The sequence below is a fragment of the Natrix helvetica genome (assembly GCF_964273705.1).
Source record: "Natrix helvetica genome assembly, chromosome: 3".
Classification (NCBI taxonomy): domain Eukaryota; kingdom Metazoa; phylum Chordata; class Lepidosauria; order Squamata; family Natricidae; genus Natrix; species Natrix helvetica.
In genome coordinates, this window is record NC_138549.1 from 75,897,210 (window position 1) to 75,917,555 (window position 20,346).

General features: G+C 41.8%; 1 protein-coding gene across 5 annotated transcripts in view; it reads right to left on the reverse strand.

Annotated features, from left to right (window-relative positions):
* Positions 1–20,346, reverse strand: part of LOC309388775 (complement factor H-like) — a 499,219-nt gene that overhangs the window by 397,821 nt on the left and 81,052 nt on the right. The window lies entirely within an intron of this gene.

Sequence of the window (20,346 nt, forward strand, 5' to 3'; positions counted from 1 at the left end):
CTATTGATAAGATTGATAAGATCGATAACATTGATATTGTTGATAAAGCAGAAGTAAAGTTGAACTTATATGCAATTGTGGACAAGGATAATTAGGGGGATAAAAATGGCAACTTCAGGAAAGTTAATTAAAAAAACCACACCTAATACGACTTCGGCAACACCCCCCTCCTCAAATCAAAGATCAATTGAGAGCGCACTGGGGCTGGAGAAAGGTGAAAAGATGGCAGAAACAACAGGACCAGCACCAGCAATGCAAAGTATGCAATTAATGCTTCAAACGATACAAGAGACACTTATAAAAAATCAAGAAGTGACAGCTATAAATCATGAAGAGACAAGGAGGAATCATGAAGAAGTGAAAAATGAAATGGGAGAACTAAAAGGAAATATTAAAACCGTGGATGATAAAATTGAAAAGATACAGATTGCCTTAGCAATCAATGAACAGAAAATCCAGAACATCGAAACAAAAATAGAACAAACAGATCAGAAGGTGGAAAAAATGGAGCTAGAATATAGACAAGTGAATAAAGAACTAGAGTTATCAATAATGCGACTTGAAAATGAAAGGGCCGCATTCTATTTAAGATTCCAAAACATACCGGAAGAGAAGGAGGAATATCTGAAAGGGAAAATGATTGGAATCTTTGCTGAAATGCTACAGAGGAAAGAACAAGAGTTGAGAGAAGATATTGATGAAGCTTACCAAGTGCATACTAATTATGCCAGAAGGCACAGGCTCCCAAGAGAAGTGCATGTAAGATTTGCCAAAAAAACAACCAGAGATGAGGTATACAAAAAAACCAGAGAAGGGACGTTTACATATCAGGGAAAAGAGTTGATCACGCTTAACCAGATTCCACGGAGAATTCATGAACGACGTAGACAATACCAATTTCTAACAAACCAGTTAAATAAAAACAGAATAATGTACAGATGGATGATACCAGAAGGGGTACTGGTGTCATGGCAAGGGAAAAGATATAAGATAGAGAATATAGAGGAAGCGCAGGAATTCTATGAGAAATACTGTACAGGGGAAGAAGAACAAGGAAGTAAAGAGGAGCTAGAAAGGGGAAGGCGAGGCCAAGAGGAAGAAATATCAGAAGACAAAGAAAGAAACAGGAAAGAAGAACAGAGGCTAGAAAGAGAGAGAGCAGAAAAGGAGGACGCGAGAGGGAAGAGTCAGATACAAACTAGAAGTAACAAGAAAAACACCACCTGAAGATGGACCAGGAAATAACAATTATCTCAATAAACTTGAATGGACTGAACACACCAAAAAAAAAGAGCGCAGACTTAAGAACAAACTTAAGAAACTAAAGGTAGATATAATCTACATACAGGAAGTGCATATTAAAAGGGACCATGAGAACTTATTGGAAAATAAAAAACTAGGGAAATTATACACAGCACTAGCAGGAAAAAAAAAGAGGGATAGCAACCTATATAAAGGAAAAAATAAATTCCAAAGAAGTCTACTCTGATGAAGAAAGCAGGATACTAATGATTGAAGTAGAGACAACAGAAAAACTGATACTATTAATAGTCATATATGCAACAAATCAAAAACAAGAGGACTTTTATAGGAAACTACACAACAAAATAAATGAATTAGAATATGAAAATATTTGCTTAATTGGGAACTATAATGCAATAGCGGATAAAAAATGGACTATGAAAGCAAAAACAAAAACAAAAAAAATTGCTACCCAAATCCTTTTTTGAGATGGGAATCGAATACAAATTACACGATATTTGGAGAGAAAGGCACAAAACAAGAAAGCAATATACCTTTTATTCGAACCCCCATCAGTCACTATCAAGAATTGACATGGCTTGGATTTCATCTGGAATATGCAATCAAGTAAATGAAATTGAAATAGAAGCAAATGAGTGGGCAGACCACAATCCAATAAAATTAAGATGGAAAGGTCAAAGAAGAAGAAAAAGATGGATGATGAATTCAAATATTATAAACGAAACAGAATACACTCAAATGCTGGAGAAAGAACTAAAACAATTTTTTAGAATAAATAAAAGAGAAGATACCTCAATTCAAAATCTCTGGGACACTATGAAAGCATACATAAGAGGCCTTGCGATTGCCTATATGGCGAGGAAAACTAGAAAACAAAAAAAGCAACAAGAATGTATGCAAAAGGAACTTATGGAAGCCGAAGATGAACTCCAGAAAGACCCAAAAAATAAAAGTAAAAAAGAAAAAAGAGTGATAATCAAACATAAGCTCAACCTAATAAATCAAGAGGAATTAGCGCAGAAAATTAAAGCAGCCAGATAAAATTCCTCTGAACAAGCCAACAAACCTGGACAATGGCTGGCATACAGACTGAAGAATGAAAGAGAAAAAAGGATGATATGTCAATTAAAAGACAATGAGGGAAGAATTCAATACAAAGCAGAAGAAAAGAAGAAAATTATTCATAAATACTTCACAAAATTATACGCACAAGACAGTGTGGAGGAAAATAAAATAAAGCATTATTTAAACACAGCAAAGATAACACCAATCTCAAAAGAGCAAAGGGAGGCGATAAACAGGCCAATAACGTTAGCCGAAGTGGAATCAGTCCTGAAAAACCAGAAAAGTAATAAAACACCAGGACCAGATGGAATGCCAGTGGATCTACACAAATATAATAAAATAATATTGGAAGAGTTAGGGGTGGATATGTTCAATGAAATTTTAGGAAAAGCCAAGATACCGGAATCATGGACGGAAGCAATAATATCGCTAATCCCAAAAGAAGAAACCAGCCTACAAGAAATTCAAAACTACAGGACAATTTCATTACTAAACTCTGATTATAAAATATTTGCAGCAATTATGGCAGGAAGAATCAAACAGGTTTTAAATGAACGAATACACCCGGACCAAAATGGATTTTTACCCCACAGACACATTAGGAATAATACGAGAATCATCCTAGACATAATAGAGTACTATGAGGCGCACCCAGAAAAACAAATGGTACTGGTCTTCCTCCAAATGCACAAAAAGCATTTGACAATGTAATTTGGAAATTTATAATAATATTGGATGAGATGAAATTCGGTGAAAAATTTACAAAAATGATCGAAGGATTTTATAACAATCAGACAGCCAAAGTTCTGATGAATGGAGAATTAACAGAGAAGATCGAAATAAAAAAGGGAGTCAGACAGGGATGCCCCCTCTCTCCTTTGCTGTTTATATTGACTTTGGAAATTTTATTAAATGAAATTCGGAAAGACCAGGGAATAAAAGGTTTAAGACTCAAAAATGAGGAATATAAGGCCCAAGCCTATGCCGATGATTTAGTATTTGTACTAGAGGACCCATTAGAATCCAGTCAGAAATTAATTCAAAAATTAGAAGAATATGGCGAAGTGGCAGGATTAAAGATCAATAAAAACAAAACAAAAATGATAACCAAGAACATGACAAAAAAGCAAGAAGAGGAACTGGAAATAATAACCAATATGCAAATAACTAAGAAAGTGAAATACTTGGGGATCTGGGTGTCGGCAAAATGTTCCACAATTACAGATGATAACTATAACAAATTAGTGATACAAAGAAAGAAAGAGTTAGGAAATTGGAAAAATATTCAACTATCACTCATGGGATGTATTGCGACAATCAAAATGAATATTTTACCAAGAATCTTATTCCTGTTGCAAGCCACACCTATTAATCCAGGTAAAAAATTCTTTTAAGAATTAAATAACATAACCGCTAGGTTTATTTGTCAGGGACGAAAAGTGAGGATTAAACTAAAGTCATTGCAAGACAGCAAAGAGAGGGGAGGTTTAGCATTACCAAATTGGGATTTTTACGCATGGGCAGTATCAATAACATGGGTGAAGGATTGGCTAGAGCTAAAGAATAAAAGAATTTTGACCCTGGAAGGCCATGATTTGCAAGCAGGCTGGCACATTCCTATGCGCTGATAAAAATAAAACGCACAAATACTTTCAAAAACATTTAATTAGAAGAGCGTTATTGCAAAAATGGCTCAAAATAAAAAAAAATCCATTACGTGAAAATCCCGAATTGGCTATCACTGACAGAAAGGACGACTCATCCAAATTTTATAGATTGGAAGAAAATGCTAAGATATAGAGACTTAATTGATAGACAGGGAAATTTAAAAACAATTGAAGAATTGGCAGAACAGAACATGAAAATGGACTGGTTAACTTACCTTCAAATCAAAACTAAATACAATAATGATACCAAATTATATGACATTGAAACAGAATCACACGAATTGGATAAAATCATTCAAAGCCCAGATAGAAAAATGATAGGGAGAATATATAAATTTCTCCTGAAATATAAAATGGAAGAGGAAATTGTGAAAGAACAAATGATAAAATGGGCACAGAACTTTGGATATAATATTGAATTAGACAAATGGGAAAAATTTTGGGGAACAAACTTAAAAATGACACTCTCAGTTGCATACGGGCGCGCCGGAGGAGCCGGCCTACACCGGCACGCCGTGGAAGAAGACAAATTACAGCCCCGGCGTGGTGGGAAGAGAAACTGCTGCCATGGCGCTGGCGCTTCCTCCGGCCGGGCCCGGCCTTCTTAAAGTCACGGGGAGACATTTTGGGAGAAAAGCCGTACGGATGACACCAAGGTTTTTGGGGGCAGGGAGAAGCAGCTGGCGATATCGGCAAACCTCGTGGCAAGTGACCCACTCACTTTTCTGACTCACTCACTTTCAATATCAGGAACTAAAGAGAGATTTCAAACAATATTGTGTTTCCTAAAAATTGTCCTTGTGAATTGTTATCTCTCTGTGTATTAGCCTGCATGTGTGTTTCCATCATATATTCAAGGGCAGACCTAATCCTACTGCGGGAATCCCCCCTCGCGCAGGTCTGGCCCTTTGCTCTTATGAGGGCCCACCTCGATGAGGGATACATTAATCTAGAGAGGTGGGCGAGGCGTAGCCTTAGGGGGTTTTTATCCAAATTTTTGATTCGTCTTTTAGGGGGTTCTAGGGTGGGGGGAGGGGCTAGTCAGGCTGAGGGAGGGACTAGTGCCAAGCCGGTGGGTGGAGTCAGCAAGGAAGTGAGCGGAGCCGTTAAGGGGGGGGAATAGCGATATTCCAGAAGAGGGTCTTTCCATTCCAATGGTCTTGAGGAGGGGCGGGTGCGAGGGTAGACAGAGATCTCATCACCGGTTTGGAGACCGTGGTCGTTGGGTACGGCCGGTCATATGTCCCAACCCCCGCAATCTAAGTGGTCAGGACCTACAGAGCCAGGGCCTGAGACTGATGTTATGCATTGCCAGGTCCGTTGCCAACAAAACCCCCTCATTAACAACTTGGTGACGGAGGGGGAGCCGGATCTGGCAGGAATTACGGAGACCTGGCTGGGCCACAAGGGAGGTCTCCCTCTCGTGGAAATGTGCCCACCAGGTTACCGTGCATTTCATCAGTCACGGGCACTAGGCAGGGGTGGTGGGGAAGCGGTCATTGTGAGGGAAGGTCTTGAGCCGAGAGAGACCACTGTGCCACTGATAACCGGTTGTGAGTCCCTGTGCGTGAAGTGGGGCCCAGGGAGTCAGTTGGGCTTGCTGATTGTATACCTGGCTCCTCGCTATGCATCAGCAGCCCTGCCTGAGCTCCTCAAGGTGATCGCCGAGATGGCAGTTGAAACCCCCAGACTGTTGGTCATGGGGGACTTTAACTTGCCATCGGTAGGGGAGTCATCCGAGGTAGCTCGGGACTTCATGGCCTCCATGACAGCCATGGACCTGACCCAAATAATTCAGGGCCCCACACATGAGGACACACACTGGATCTTATCTTTGTCTCTGGCCGGTGGAGGAGTGATCTGGGAGTAGGGGATTTAGCCATCACATCCCTGTCATGGTCAGATGACTCACTTCTCCGGCTCAACTTTCCCGCCGCTACTCACCACCGCGGGGAGGCGGAACCGGAATGTCCAAGATGGTTCCGCCCCAGGCGCCTGATGGAACCTGACAGATTCCAGACGGAGCTCGGGCCATTTCCTGTAGCCCTGACCCGCACCCGGATGGAGGACCTAGTGACTGCATGGAACAGTGCGGCCACTGGGGCCTTGGACCAGGTTGCCCCTTTGCGGCCTCTCTTGCGGCAGCGAACCACCCAGGCCCCTTGGTTTACTGAGGAGCTGAGGGTGATGAAGCGACACAAGAGACGCCTAGAGAGCAGATGGAGATCGTCACGCTCTGAATCTGACCGAACACAGGTGAGAGCCCATTTACGGACTTACCTAGTGGCGTTAAGAGTGGCCAAGCGTCAGTATTGTGCCACTCTTATTGCATCCGCAGATAACCGCCCTGCCGCCCTGTTTGGGGTAACCCGCTCCCTCCTTCAACAGAGGCCGTGGGAAGCCCCTTTGCAGGGTAGAGCAGAGGAATTTGGGGAGTATCTGCAGGACAAAATCGCTCAGATTCGAAGCGTGTTGGTCCCTACTAGTGGTCTGGAGGGGACGTCGGAGGCAGGTCATGAGGTTCCATTCTGGGAGGAATTTGACTCTGTTGCTTCCGACGATATGGACAGGTTGCATAGGCGACTGCGAGCCCCCATATGTTTACTGGACCCGTGTCCCTCCTGGCTTGTACTGGCATCCTGGGAGGTCACACGAGGCTGGTTCCAGGAGTTAGACAACGCTTCTTTGAGTGAGGGGTTCCTGCCGGCTGTCCTGAAAGAGGCAGTGGTGAGGCCCCTCCTCAAGAAGCCTTCTCTAGACCCAGCTTTGTTAGCCAACTACCATCCCATCTCCAACCTTTGCTTTCTGGCGAAGGTTGTAGAGAGTGTGGTGGCACAACAGTTTCCACGCCACTTGGAGGAAACTGATTATCTGGACCTGCGCCAGTCCGGTTTCCGGACCGGCCACAGCACGGAGACGGCATTGGTCATGTTGGTGGATGATCTATGGAGGGCCAGAGATGGGGGCTGCTCTTCCATCCTGGTCCTATTAGACCTCTCAGCAGCTTTTGATACCATCGACCATGGTATCCTATTGCATCGGCTGGAGGGGTTGGGGGTGAGGGGCACCGTTTTGCGGTGGTTCTCCTCCTACCTCTCTGGCCGAGTGCAATTTGTATTGGCAGGGGGGCAGAGGTCGACCTCGAGGCCGCTCACTTGTGGGGTGCCACAAGGGTCCTCTCGCCTCTCCTGTTCAATGCATATATGAAGCCGCTGGGCGAGATCATTCGTGGGTTTGGGGTAGATTACCATCTGTACTTGGATGACACCCAGCTGTACATCTCTACCTCAAACCACCCCAACGATGCCATTGAAGTGATGTCCCGTTGTCTGGAAGCCGTACGGATCTGGATGGGAAGTAACAGACTCAAGCTCAACCCGTCCAAGACTGAGTGGCTGTGGCTACCGGCGCCCCGGTTCAACCAGCTTACTCCATCACTGGCCATTGGGGGTGAACATCTGGCCCCCGTGGATCAGGTACGCAATTTGGGCGTCGTTCTGGATACCCGGCTGTCAATGGACGACCATGTGACAGCCGTGGCAAGGGGGGCGTTTCACCAGGTTCGCCTGGTGCGCCAATTGCGTCCCCTATTGAACCGGAGCGCCCTTCGCACAGTCACTCATGTGCTTGTGACGTCCCAGCTAGACTACTGCAAGGGTCTCTACATGGGGCTCCCCTTGAGATGCACCCGAAGGCTGCAGTTGGTTCAGAATGCGGCTGCGCGTGTAGTCTTGGGAGTCTTTAGATAATCCCATGTAACACCTCTCCTGCGCGAGCTACACTGTCTGCCTGTGGCTTTTCGGGTGCGTTTCAAGGTGTTGATTATCATCTTCAAAGCGCTCCATGGCACGGGACCTAGCTATTTGCGGGATCGTATCCTGCCCCATAAATCCTTTCGGCCGATTCGCTCACACAGAGAGGGACTCCTCCGGGTGCCGTCCACTAGGCTGTGCCAGCGGGCGACGCCCAGGGGAAGGGCCTTCTCTGTGATGGGCCCGACTATTTGGAATGACCTTCCCCCTGACATTAGAACGACTATGGACCTCCGCTCCTTCCGCCGGAAACTCAAAACCCACCTGTTTCACCTAGCTGGCCTGGCCTAATTCCAGCTTTCCCACCTCAGTTTGTATTTTTAAATTTTATGGTTTGGTTTTAAGGTTTAAGTTTTTAATTTTTATAAATTTGTACAGGGGATATTTAATTCAATTTTAGTTATGTATATTATTGAGTGTATGGTTTTTTAATTTGTACCTGTACACCGCCCCAAGTCCCTTCGGGGAGAGGGGGCGGTCTAGAAGTTTAATAAATTAAATTAATTAATTAATATAAAGGTTGCTTAGTCCATTCTGTTGCTTTACTATTTTTACAGTTGATTATACTGTATATTTGGGTTTTATACTGTTATGTTATATTTGGGTTTTATACTGTATATAAGAAGCTAACAGCCTCTAGATTCTGATGGGGTAGAAGTCGAGGTAAAATAAATAAGCAAAACCTTGCCTACCTTCATTCAAGGTAGGTAAGACAGGAGAGTCAACAGGAATTTCTTCAGCTGGACAGACGTGGCGGGTGGGGGCTCTCAAGAGCCTCACATGAACCCTGTCTGACAAACCAACTTTGAGGTCTGTTTGGACCAGGACAACATCTCATCAGACCCAGGGGGAGGCAACAGTGTCACTGCGTTTATTTGGTTTGCCAGCTGTACTTACATTCTGAGTTATACGGTAGAATGAACTGTCTCTTATCTAAGCTTCACTGCGCATGTTACACATTCCTTCCTTCATCTTTACTTCTTTTCTTTTGTATGTCTGCCAAGGTAGACAGGAACTTTGCCAAAATATAGTCTTTAACTTAGTAAGTTTGTTTTTACTTTATTTACAATAAAATGTTTTTTTTAGAATATATCTCGGGTTTATTTTGCTTATTTAAAAGTATGCTTCAAGGAAATGTCACGATTTCATACTTCGTTAATTCCAGGGTTGAAATGGTAGCAAGAGGATGGTTGATTTATGGCTTTTTCCTTGCTTGTTATTTTGAAGATAAGCATCCAGGCTAATTAAGACAGATGATTTATCTAGTGACTGAGGAACACTGATTTAAATCACTTCTAAGATGTCAAAAAAGAAAAAGAAACTTAGAATACATTCCGATGGCTCCAGCCTTTCCGATGAAGAAGAGAAAAGCATCTTACACAGATTTACAACTCTCGAAGCTCCGTTTGCTCCAGCAACCAGACCGGGTGGAGAATCTGCCATGGGAGAAATGTTCTTACACAGATCTCAAGAAGATAAAGCTGCTTTTGAAGGCGACGTGTTCCGACCGAGGTCAGTAACGCCTCCTTATAATTATGCATGCTCCCAAACGCTTCTTAGAGATTTTGAAATGCTCAGTGCCAGGCCAAAGCTTTCACAGCCAGAGAAATTTCACTCCCATACAGAGGGAGAAATGTATAATTCTCCCCGAAGCTCTGAGCAAGCTATGAAAAGCTATCATGATCAAATAGAATATTTTGAAAGTCAGCTATTTCAGGCCAAAGAAAGCTTTTTCCATGCTCAAGTCAGATAAGAGGGATTCTTCTGCTTTTCATATTTCTGAAAACGCCATCTTGGCTCCTTCTTCACAGCCTAAGACACACGCCCTGGAGGATATTGTGTCAGGCAAATCAGAACAGAGAGCTGTGTACATGTCACAATTGTCAAGTGGTCTCCTTTGTTCTCCAATTGCACATGCCACACAGGCAGAAATATTACAGCCAAAAACTGAAACTGCAGCACCATCTCCAGGCAGAAATAATTTACTACAGAGAGCCAACATGCATGTTAAAATCCAGGAGCAATCCAAACATTGCAGCAGACTTTATTAAAGATCCCTGTAACTCACTCAGATATTCAGGCTGCAATGCAACAAGTGCCTCCACAGGCCCAATTTTCAGCACCCCCTGGCGGTACTGGAGCCTTCTCAGATGGAACCCAACAGTACTTAATGCAGCAAAGGCAAATGGCTGCTCAAGCACCGGCCCCAGCTGTAGTACAACAACCACAGGTTCCATTACAGCGACCACAGGTGCAACAACAAGCATTTTTATCTGCACAGCAAGCTTTTCAAATGTACAGTCCTCAGCAGGCATTTTCTGTCGCTCCATTGACTGGTGAGTCAAAATTAAAAATGCCAGGACAGAATTATAAGGCCTGGGTCAGTGAGGTTACAATCTTGCTTCGCAGAGAAGGTACCCATTTTATGGTGTTTAATCCTCCTGCCCAGCCATGGACTCCTGCAATAAGAGACTTAGAGACTAAGGCTTGCACAATATTATTGATGTCCATGGATACTGAATTGCAGGTTACTTTTCCGCCTGATGCAACAGCGCAACAAATTTGGGTCCAATTGGAAAATTGCTATAGGCCCGTTTCAATTGAATCTTCATGTTTGCTCATGTCTGAGTTCCATGGTTCAAAATTTAAACCTAGTGAACAAATTGGTGGACATTTGACCAAACTGAAAGGAATGAGAAAAGAATTGAGAGAAAGAGACCATTTTATTGATGATGTTCAAATGATCAGCATTATCATTAACTCATTGAATTATGAATGGAAAGATGCCATTGCAAAGATTAACCATGTGCCTATTGCTCAACGCACAGTCAACAATATATGCAGGCTTTTAATTGAAGAGGAATCATTAATGTTAGCCATGCCGCATTTGCGTAGACCCCCCGCATCAAGAGCTCCAGCGAGATGTCCCTTCTGAGAAAAAGCCTCTGCTCCAAGGATGCCAAGATGCTACATCTGTAACCTGGTGGGAAATGCCACCCGGGATTGACCCCAACGAGTTCCAGCTCCCGTCACATACCAGCCCAGAGGAACAGATTCCAGAGGCAGAGGTAGAGGCATAAGACAAGGTCGTCGTGGTCCAAGGCATGATCCACAAGCTCCACTCACCACATTGGCCTTAACCAAAGATCCACAACCTGATCCAGAGTACGACAGACAGCTTTTGTGGCCTTTGGACAGTGGTGCAGCATTGCATGTTACCTACAGAAAGGAATTGTTCACAGAGATGCACGAGCCTGATGATGATGTCCGCTCAACTGGCAAAAGAAGGGGGTCACGGCTTATTTACATGCTGACCTAGATGAAGAGATCTACAGGAGAGGCCCTCCAGGATTCTGACAGCAAGAAGGGGATACCTGGTTTCTAAACAAAAGTCTTTATGGTCTGAAACAGTCAGGTTTAATATGGTACTTATGTCTTACTGACAAACTAAATTCAATGGGCTTTATTAAGTCCGAAACTGATGAGTGCATGTTCACAAAAAGATCTAACAATGCATATGAGATAATTCTTGTTTATGTTGATAATATTGTTTATATTGGTCCAAATAAGAAAATGAGTGAGATTTTTGCTAAATCTTTGCAGAGATACTTCACATTGAAATGTTTAGGTCATATTAGCACTTACTTAGGTGTTCAGATTGACAAAACACAGTAGGGGTTTAGTCTTTCACAAGAGGATAAAATTGAACAAATTTTGCATCATTGCAATATGAAGGATGCTAACACAACAAAGACACCAATGCAAGCAGGTGTTCATAACTTGACACATGAATCAAGTCCTGAGTTTGAGGATCAAACACTTTATCGTTCAGTCATTGGGTCACTGTTGTACATTAGTAGTTGGACCAGACCTGACATTGCACTTAGTGTTAATCTCTTGTCTCAACACTTAGGTAAGGCAAAACAGTTTCATTGGACATGGGTTAACAAGTTATTGAAATATCTAAAACACACTAAACATATGAAGTTATTGATAGAACCAACACATACTGATTATGCAGAATTATGTTGTTATGCAGATTCTGCTTGGGCAAGTGATAAGAAATCACGTAAAAGTACTTCAGGTTATGTGATGTTCCTGAATGGATGTCCTGTTTACTTGCAAGTGATAAAACAGAATTTTGTTTCTTATTTTTTTTAAAGTTTTATTGGTTTTTTCAAGTATTTTGGGGAAAAGGGTACATAAATGTGGAGAAAATTTTTGACAGCTACATCATACGGAAGGTGGTACTTCCCCGGGGTCTTACATCTCTCTCTTATTTTATATATATCAAAATATCATTATTACATACATATTAGCAGTTTAGGTTTACTTCAAATTCTTTAACATCTTCAACCATACTTTATATCACTTATAACCATTTCATTGTATTAACAATTGCAATGTGTTTTTAAATCTTTTCTGTGACCTAAGTCTCATTGCTGTCTCTTCTCCCCTGTCTGTTGGCTGAGCCATGGCTCCTCCCCCCCTTCATGTCTTGTGCACTGTCTCTTGTTTCGTCTAGGAGGTTCTTGTGTTTTTCCATGAAGGCTTCTGCCTCCACTACTGTATTAATTCTCACTGTACCCCCCTCCCAGAAAATCAACAAGCCTTCTGGAATTAACCACCTGAACCAGATATTTTTTCATATAATTTTTTAGTTAGAAAGAAGAATTTCGTCCTCTTATCTCTTGTTCTTTTTGGTATATGTTTCAGAATGGCTATTTCTTTGTCCTTATATCTTAAAGGTTCCCCCCTTTGAACTCCTAGAATCTCATCTCTTGTAGTCTTTCTAAAAAATTTAACATGATCTTCCCTTGGAACATTGTGTGTTCTAGCATATGCTGAGTTAATTCTGTATATCAAATCCATATCCCACCCTATCTGTTGTTAATCTCTTTTAATATAATCTGATAGCATTGTTATCATAATCTCCCTTAAGTCTTTACCCTCCATTTCAGGTATGTTTTGAAATCTAAGAAAAAGAGACATCCTTTCAAATTCAATTTTTTCCATATAATTCTCAATCCCAGCATTTTTTTTTGTAAAGCCTTCATCTCTTCTCCCACCCCCACAGCACCCTCCTCCAGAGCGTTTATTTTCTGGCTATTTTGTAAAGTCTGTTGTTTATTCTCTCTGAGTTCTTCCCTTAAGTCCCCCAACTGTTTTTTTTATTTCGTCCTGTCCCTTTAAGAGTGTCTGGAACATTTGTTGAAAAATTTCTTGAGACTGCTGTTCCCCCTCGGAGGCTTTTGGTTGTAAAAAGGAAGATAGTTGTGTTTGTTGTGGAACAGGACTTGAAACAGAAGAAGATGGAGCCGAGGCTGGTTTAGGAATGGGGGCCTTTTTCGCAGGCATTGTGAATTTCAAAGAAAGTTTATAAGTCTAGAAAGAAAAGATGGCGTCTATAGGAGTGCGCTGTCAGGCGAGGTCTACAGGCAGGCAAGATCCAGTGTGGGATATCAGTCTTCAATACAGCTCCCCTCTAGTTGTAGTCAATTTTCCCCAATCCAAGGAAGATTGTATAAAGAGATTCCTCTAGGGTTCACCAGGGTTTTATAGTTCCAACCCAGAAGATTTTTCAAAGACAACAGTTCATTTGTAATGGCAGCAAAAACGGGGGAAGAAGCGCCATTTTGGCTCAGCCCTCTCAGGGGATCGGAGAACAATCATTCAAAAAGTTTCCATTCATAGTTTATTAGGTCAGTTCACTTTCTTTCTTTTGCAATTGTTCAAGAGAGTCATTACCCCATTGCTTGAAAGAAGTGAATATCAAAGAGTTTTTTCCCAGTTCTCTCTCTCTCCTCTGAGAGAGAGAGATCATTTAAAGCTGCTTTTCCGAGAGGGGGGGAAGAAAAACCCCCCTCTCCAATCTTAGCACTTTGCCGAGATCAAAGAGTCTTAAAAAAGCTGCTACTCCTTGTTTACTTAGTTGTTCAAAGAAGTAAGAAAAAGACCCTGGGGGAATTCCCCCCTCACTGCATTTCTGCTGTTGCCTTCACATAGAGCGTTTTCTTCCAATCTCCTCAGGACGAAGGCACGCATGGCAAGCGCACCCCCCAAAAGCCTCTTGGTGCCTAGCGCAAAGCTGGCAGCCCCCCTGCGGCCGCCGCCGCTCCAGGGGGCTCCAGCAGGCCGTCCCCTCAGCAGGACGCCCCTACAATGCACCCTGTGCCCCCCCCCCCGTGAGTCAGGGGGGCCCCACCATGATGGCGAGTGGCAGACAGCATCTCCGTCGTCCACAGAAACCGGAAGTGGAATCCCCTTCACTCCATTTCTTTTGGTAGTACAGGAGCACAACTTTTGTTTAGAGTCATATTTGCCCTTTGAATGACAGAGTGACTTTCTGAATGGTAGCAAAGCAGGGTATGATTTTAAAATTGGGTGTTAAGGGAATAGTTGAAGAGAGTTTTGGAGGACCAAAATTTAAATCAATAAAATCATATTGAATTCAGCATATTGAGAACGCTAGATGGAAGGATTCATGGGAACAATTCCAGAGTGACCAATTGAATATGTATAGTGTATTCAAGAGTAACAAATTTAATGAATTAAATTAAATTGGATAGATTTTGCATATCATCTATCGGTATTTATAAATACCGATAATATAACGTATCATCTATCGGTATTTATAAATACCGATAATATAACATATCATCTATCGGTATTTATAAATACCGAAACTCTGAGTTCCATTGAGTAATAGGTTCATGTGGATCTCTAGAAAAATGTTCCATTGCTGATGTTTATGTACCATTTAATCATTTTGTTAGATTCAGATTCTTTAATTCAGATTGAATTAAATTTAATAGATTGATTGATCAATGCAAAAATGTATTATATCTCTGGTGTTTCCTTGGGAACGTCCTAGTCATTAAATTCAAGAGTTGATTTGCATCCCATAATATCCTCATGAATATTATTGAAATATTATATGTTTTATTATTTAATATTTTAATATTAAAATGTGTATGTCACAGCGGTGCAGTAGTGAGCCACGGTGGCACAGTGGTTAGAGTGCAGTATTGCAGGCTTCTCCTGCTGACTGCCTGATGACTGAAATTAGGCAGTTCAAATCTCACCAGGCTCAAGGTTGACTCAGCCTTCAATCCTTCCAAGGTGGATAAAATGTGGACCCAAATTGTTGGGAGCAATATGCTGACTCTGTAAACCTCTTAGAGAGAGCTTTAAAGCACTGTAAAATGATATATAAGTCTAAGTGCTATTGTTGAAAAACATATTCAGTTCTTTAGATATTTTTCTCATTTAAGGGTGTTCCTTTCTAGTGCAGGAACACACAGAAATTCTCTTGAATATTAGCTCAGTTGGAGTGGAAGATACTTTAATGTTGCAATGCCTGACCATCTTCATTGTCATATAAAGTTATATGGAGCTTTTTATTTCTTGACACTAAACTTTGCAATGGTTATCTCTGTTCATACTGGGCAATGCATGTTATTTTTGCAAGCCTACTTCATCCAACCTGAAAGGAGGAAGCACATCTATTCATCCTTATTGCATTGGAAAACCTTACATACTCTTCTAATTTCTCACGCTATTATCAAAGATTTGATATTTAAAGAGATATAGAAAGAAGCAGATAATGCTAGGAATGTGTAATAGCCAGAGCATTGTATGAAGAATGGGAAGATATTTCTGAAAGTTGTTAATGGAATTCCTCCTCAGATCCAACTTCTTCTACAAGTCTCTTTGGATATGAAAGACATGAAAATATGGTAACGATTAAGGAATTCCTGGCAAGAATTTCCATTACCTGCAAGATCCAAAAAAGTAGAAACCACAAGATTTTTTTTACCTTTTATCAATAATTACTGCTAGATTCCACAGTAATCCACATCTGATGACAGTTTTTCCATCTTATACTTTAAAGTTAATACTTGTTCTGGTATGTTCTTGACATTTAATGTTTAATGTTTATTGCAGATTATCCCCCACCCACAATAATTGAGGTGATCAGGTCCAAATTAGCTATTGGTATTGTACCTTAGCTCTATTTTTGTTTTGGACTTAATTGCAGTCATTCAGAATTTTATTTAGGAACACACAGAAATTAAGAATGAGCAACATTGAGAGATAGGGGAGATGATTTTTCTATTATTTTCTTTTTCCATTGAATTTTTTCTTTCTTTTCCTGTTGAACTGGAGGTGGTTTGGACTGGAAGGCTTTGTTGGCTTTTCTAATATAGGTATATAGAAATAATAATATATTATTCTATAGAAAGAATAATAAAATGAGGGAGGGAAAGAAATTGAAGCAATTGTATGACACATGTGATATAATTGTGGATTGTGCTGGATGTCTTTATTCAAGATCTAGTAATTTTCATTAACTCTGACCAAGTAGCTAATGGCTAACTAGGACAAAGGGGTGTAAACAAGCCCATGCTAAAAGTGCTGGGTGAAAGAATCACTGTTTTCACCAAAGAAAAGATGAGCTCTTTCTGACTTAGTTCAGAATGTTTGTGATTCAAAATGTGACATGCATTCTCTCAAAAAAATACTTACTGACAATGAAGGAGCCTTCTTCAGCAATTGTAAAATCACTCAGCTAGCTAATCAGCAGAGGAAAAAGCAGCATTCTGATATGGAGTATTAGAAGTCTTGTACCCCTTGCAAGATTTGACAGTATTCTGACCTTCTGGATATTTTTTGGAGAGCACTAAATATTCCCTTGGCAGAATTTCTAAAAGTAAATAACAATATACAAAGTCTTCCTGACAAGATTGGCTAATGATTAACTACATCTATACAGACTGAACACAGATACAGTTGTGTTTATATAATGCACCCTTCATATGCATAGATGGCCACCTCCGTTGACTTGGGTTGTGATGTGTTCGTGTCGCAATCAAGTACCTTATTCTCTGAGCATTTTGTGAATCCTATTAAATAGTAAATATGTGGGCATTGTTTCCCTGAGATGGCTCCCTCTATTAACCTTTGCTTCCACTCTCCCCATTTTACAGGGAGGGGAATTTACCAGTCAGCTTCCTCCCCCTAATATGGTAAGGCCCCTTCAGGGGGTATCAGGGGAACAGCCCCTCTTTCAACTATAGTGTTTTCCGGTCACATTTATTCTTCTGTGAGTTATACATATCTGAAGTGGGAATGTAACCTATTCTTTTCTTTTGCCTAGACATTCTTGCATTCAGGAGCTGCAAAAAGTTTTGGGCTTGGGCTTTGGTTATTTTTCTTGCTGTCATGGTCTTCTTACATGGACCCATTTGCATGGTGGTAACATTTGACACCATTATGCCTTGAGCAGACCCCTCTGCTAAAAGAGGTACTCAGAAGGAAGGAGGAGCTTTGTTTAATAATTGCAGTCCAATGCCTTCCTGCAGCAGTTCAATATTTGGTCATCAGTTTTATATGTACATACATCCCTGTTCGCAGCCTCCTTCCTCCTTTCTTCTTCCCCTTCTATTTATTTCTCTTCTCAGCTAGAACCCCACATACTCCCAAACCACATTTCTGGATTCTAATCATGCGAGCCAAGCTTTTGCAATTACAGGTAGTCCTTGACTTATGACCATTTATTCAGCAACCATTCAAATGGCACTCAATAAGGGGGGCTTCCAATGTTCCATGAATTTACAGCATCTTTGTGGTCAGATGATTGTGATTTGCTATATATCCTGCAAGTTTCCCACAAGTAAAATCAATTGGAAGCTAGCAGGAAGTTGGAAAACACATTCATAGTAGGTCTTTGCTTAACTTAAACTTTGCTTAACCTGCGTGGTCCCTGCTTCACTATGGCAACAGGGCGGCCAAAATTGCTGCCATTAAGTTACAATTACATCATGTTGTGCTTTACAAGTACAGGTGATCCTTCACTTATAACAGTTCATTTAGTTACCGTTCAAAGTTACATCGCTGAAAAAGTGACTTAAGACCCTTTTCACCCTTATAACCATTGTAGCATCATCATGGTCAGGTGATTTACATTCAGATGCTTGAGAACTGATTCACATTTATGATGGTTGCAGTGTCCTGGAATCATGTGATCGCCTTTTGTGACCTTCTGACAAACAACAAGGAAACCTGATTCACAGTTACTAATTTAACAGCTACAGTGATTCCCTTAACAAATGTGGCAAGAATAGTCATAAAATGGGGCAAAACTCACTTAAGAAATTTCTCACTTAACAACATATATTTTGGGGTCAACTGTGGTCATAAATTGAGGACTACCTGTACATTGCCATTCTGTGATAGAAATTCTGGTCCTAACTGCCATTCTAAGCCGAGGACTACATTTGGCATACTTGTGATGCTTTAATGTATCAAACAGAGCAGCTAAAGCAGTGGCATGTGTTTGGCTAGTTCACTCAACCTTCTATTCTTTAAAAGCAAGACTATCACCTCCTTTTGTTGTATCTTCCTTTAAACAGTCTCTAGTGATTGCAGTTATAAAGATCGTTAATACGTTCTTCACTGCTTCTTCACTCATTCATCATAGACTCCTCTGACACTCATCTGTTTGTGTGTGTGAAAGAGTTCAAGTTCAATATTTGAACCAATAGGACCCAAAACAATATTGCTGGACCAACTAAGTCAGGGTAGTCAACTAGGTCAGGGTAGCCATGGGCCGGATGCATCACTCACTGGCCACACCCACACCTGCTACTATGGTCTATCTCCTGAAAATCTAGTACTATTCTTCCCGTGGAACTGGTTTCTTGAACTCTCTCTGTCAGTCATTTGTTCCGCAATATTGTCAGTTAGTAGATGTCTTATTTCTGGTCCATTTTTTTCTTCTTCTTCGCCTCTTGCAGAGCAGAGATATTGACTAAACAAGTTATTCTTTTCTAAGCTGTTTTTCTCCCCAGTGTAGCACTTTCCTAAAAAGTGCCAACTGCAAATTAACTAGCTCAGTTTTGTCATCTTAGATGAAGTCTTCGTCTGGCACTTCGTCTATTACTAATGCCTTAATCAGGTTTTAGTTAAAGGCTTTTCTTTGCCTCTGAAGTGATTCACGAGTTGCACTAGGCCAGCGATGGCAAACATTTTTTGGCTCACATGCCATAATTGGGGGGAGCACAGGGGGGGCGTGTGCAGGCATGCCGCACCCATAATGCAATGCACAACCCCACAGTGCGCATGCGTGCACTACAGGCGCGACCCACCCATCTTTGCATGCTTTTTTCGCCCTCTCCAGGCTCCAGAGGCTTTATAGGAGAATGGGGAGGGTGAAAACAGCTTCCCCTGCCCCCCGGAAGCCTTCTGGAGGCTTCAGGGACCTTCAGGACGCTTCCCTGAAGCCACCGAAGCAGTCAAAACGACCCTCCGACAAACCGGAAGTCACTTCCGGTTTGCTCAGAAGGTCGTTTTAAGTGCTCTGAAGGCTTCAGGGACCTTCAAGGGGCTTCCCTGAAGCCTCCGGAGCAGTCAAAATGACCCTCCGAGCAAACAGGAAGTATGTTCCCGGACTTCCGGTTTGCCCATAGGGCCATTTTTTGCGCTCTGGAGGCTTCAGGGAAGCTCATGAAGCCTCCAGAGGGCCTCTGGGGTGGGCGGGGAGGCTCTTTTCACCCTCTCCAGGTTCCTATAAAGCTTATGGGCCTGGGGAGGGTGAAAAATGGCTTTAAAAAGGGTGAACTTAACTGGCCAGCGCGCGCATGACAAATGGCTCTTTGTGCCACCTGTGGCACGTGTGCCATAGGTTCGCCATCACTGCACTAGGCAAAAAGTGCATGCCTTTCAATGTATGCTCCCCTTGGTGTGCCTCCTTACTCTCTTGTAATCCCTTCCCCTCAAATGAATGCAACTATAAACACTGTCTTCTTGAGAATTATCCCAACATCAGAGTGAATGTTCCAAAGGGTGGGGGAGCAGTATTAAAGACTACAAGATCTGCCATGTTATCTGGTTTCCTTGTGAGTTAAATTCCAGAAAACGTTTGCTTTGTTAGGGCTCACTAGGCACTGGGGGTCATATCCATCTGATGCTATAAAGCATGGGTCAATCTTCGTCATGTCATGTGACATATCAGGATGTATTGGGATGTTTTTTCCCTTGCAGAGCTGGGGTGAGTGTGGCCTGCATGTGACGCATCCCACCTACTGAAGTTAAATCTTAAGCATGTTTGTAGTCATTTTTCACTTAGCAACTATTTCTTGTGACAACTGAATTGCTGGCTCCAGTTGTGGCTGCTAAATGAGGACAAGTGTATTCCATCAGTTGCATCAGCGGCTGACCTAATCTAGCAAATCAATTAATGTTTAGAAAAGGCCATTGAGATAATATCTTCCGTATAAGTTTCCACCAAACAGCTCTATCACATTCAAGGAGGACACATCAAATTCCTTATGAAGTTCCCTTCACTTTGTTCATTAAAGGAAGCATAGCCTTGTTCTATGGTCATCAAAAACAAGAAGGGATTTGGTAATCCAAAAAGGTGCTACTAGATTTGTTTTGAATGGCTTCACTTTGTATAGAACAATGAATCAGACTGAATTTATGGCATGGCAAATTCTAGCCCATTCTGTGTTAAATTACAGCTTTAGTAAGGGTGT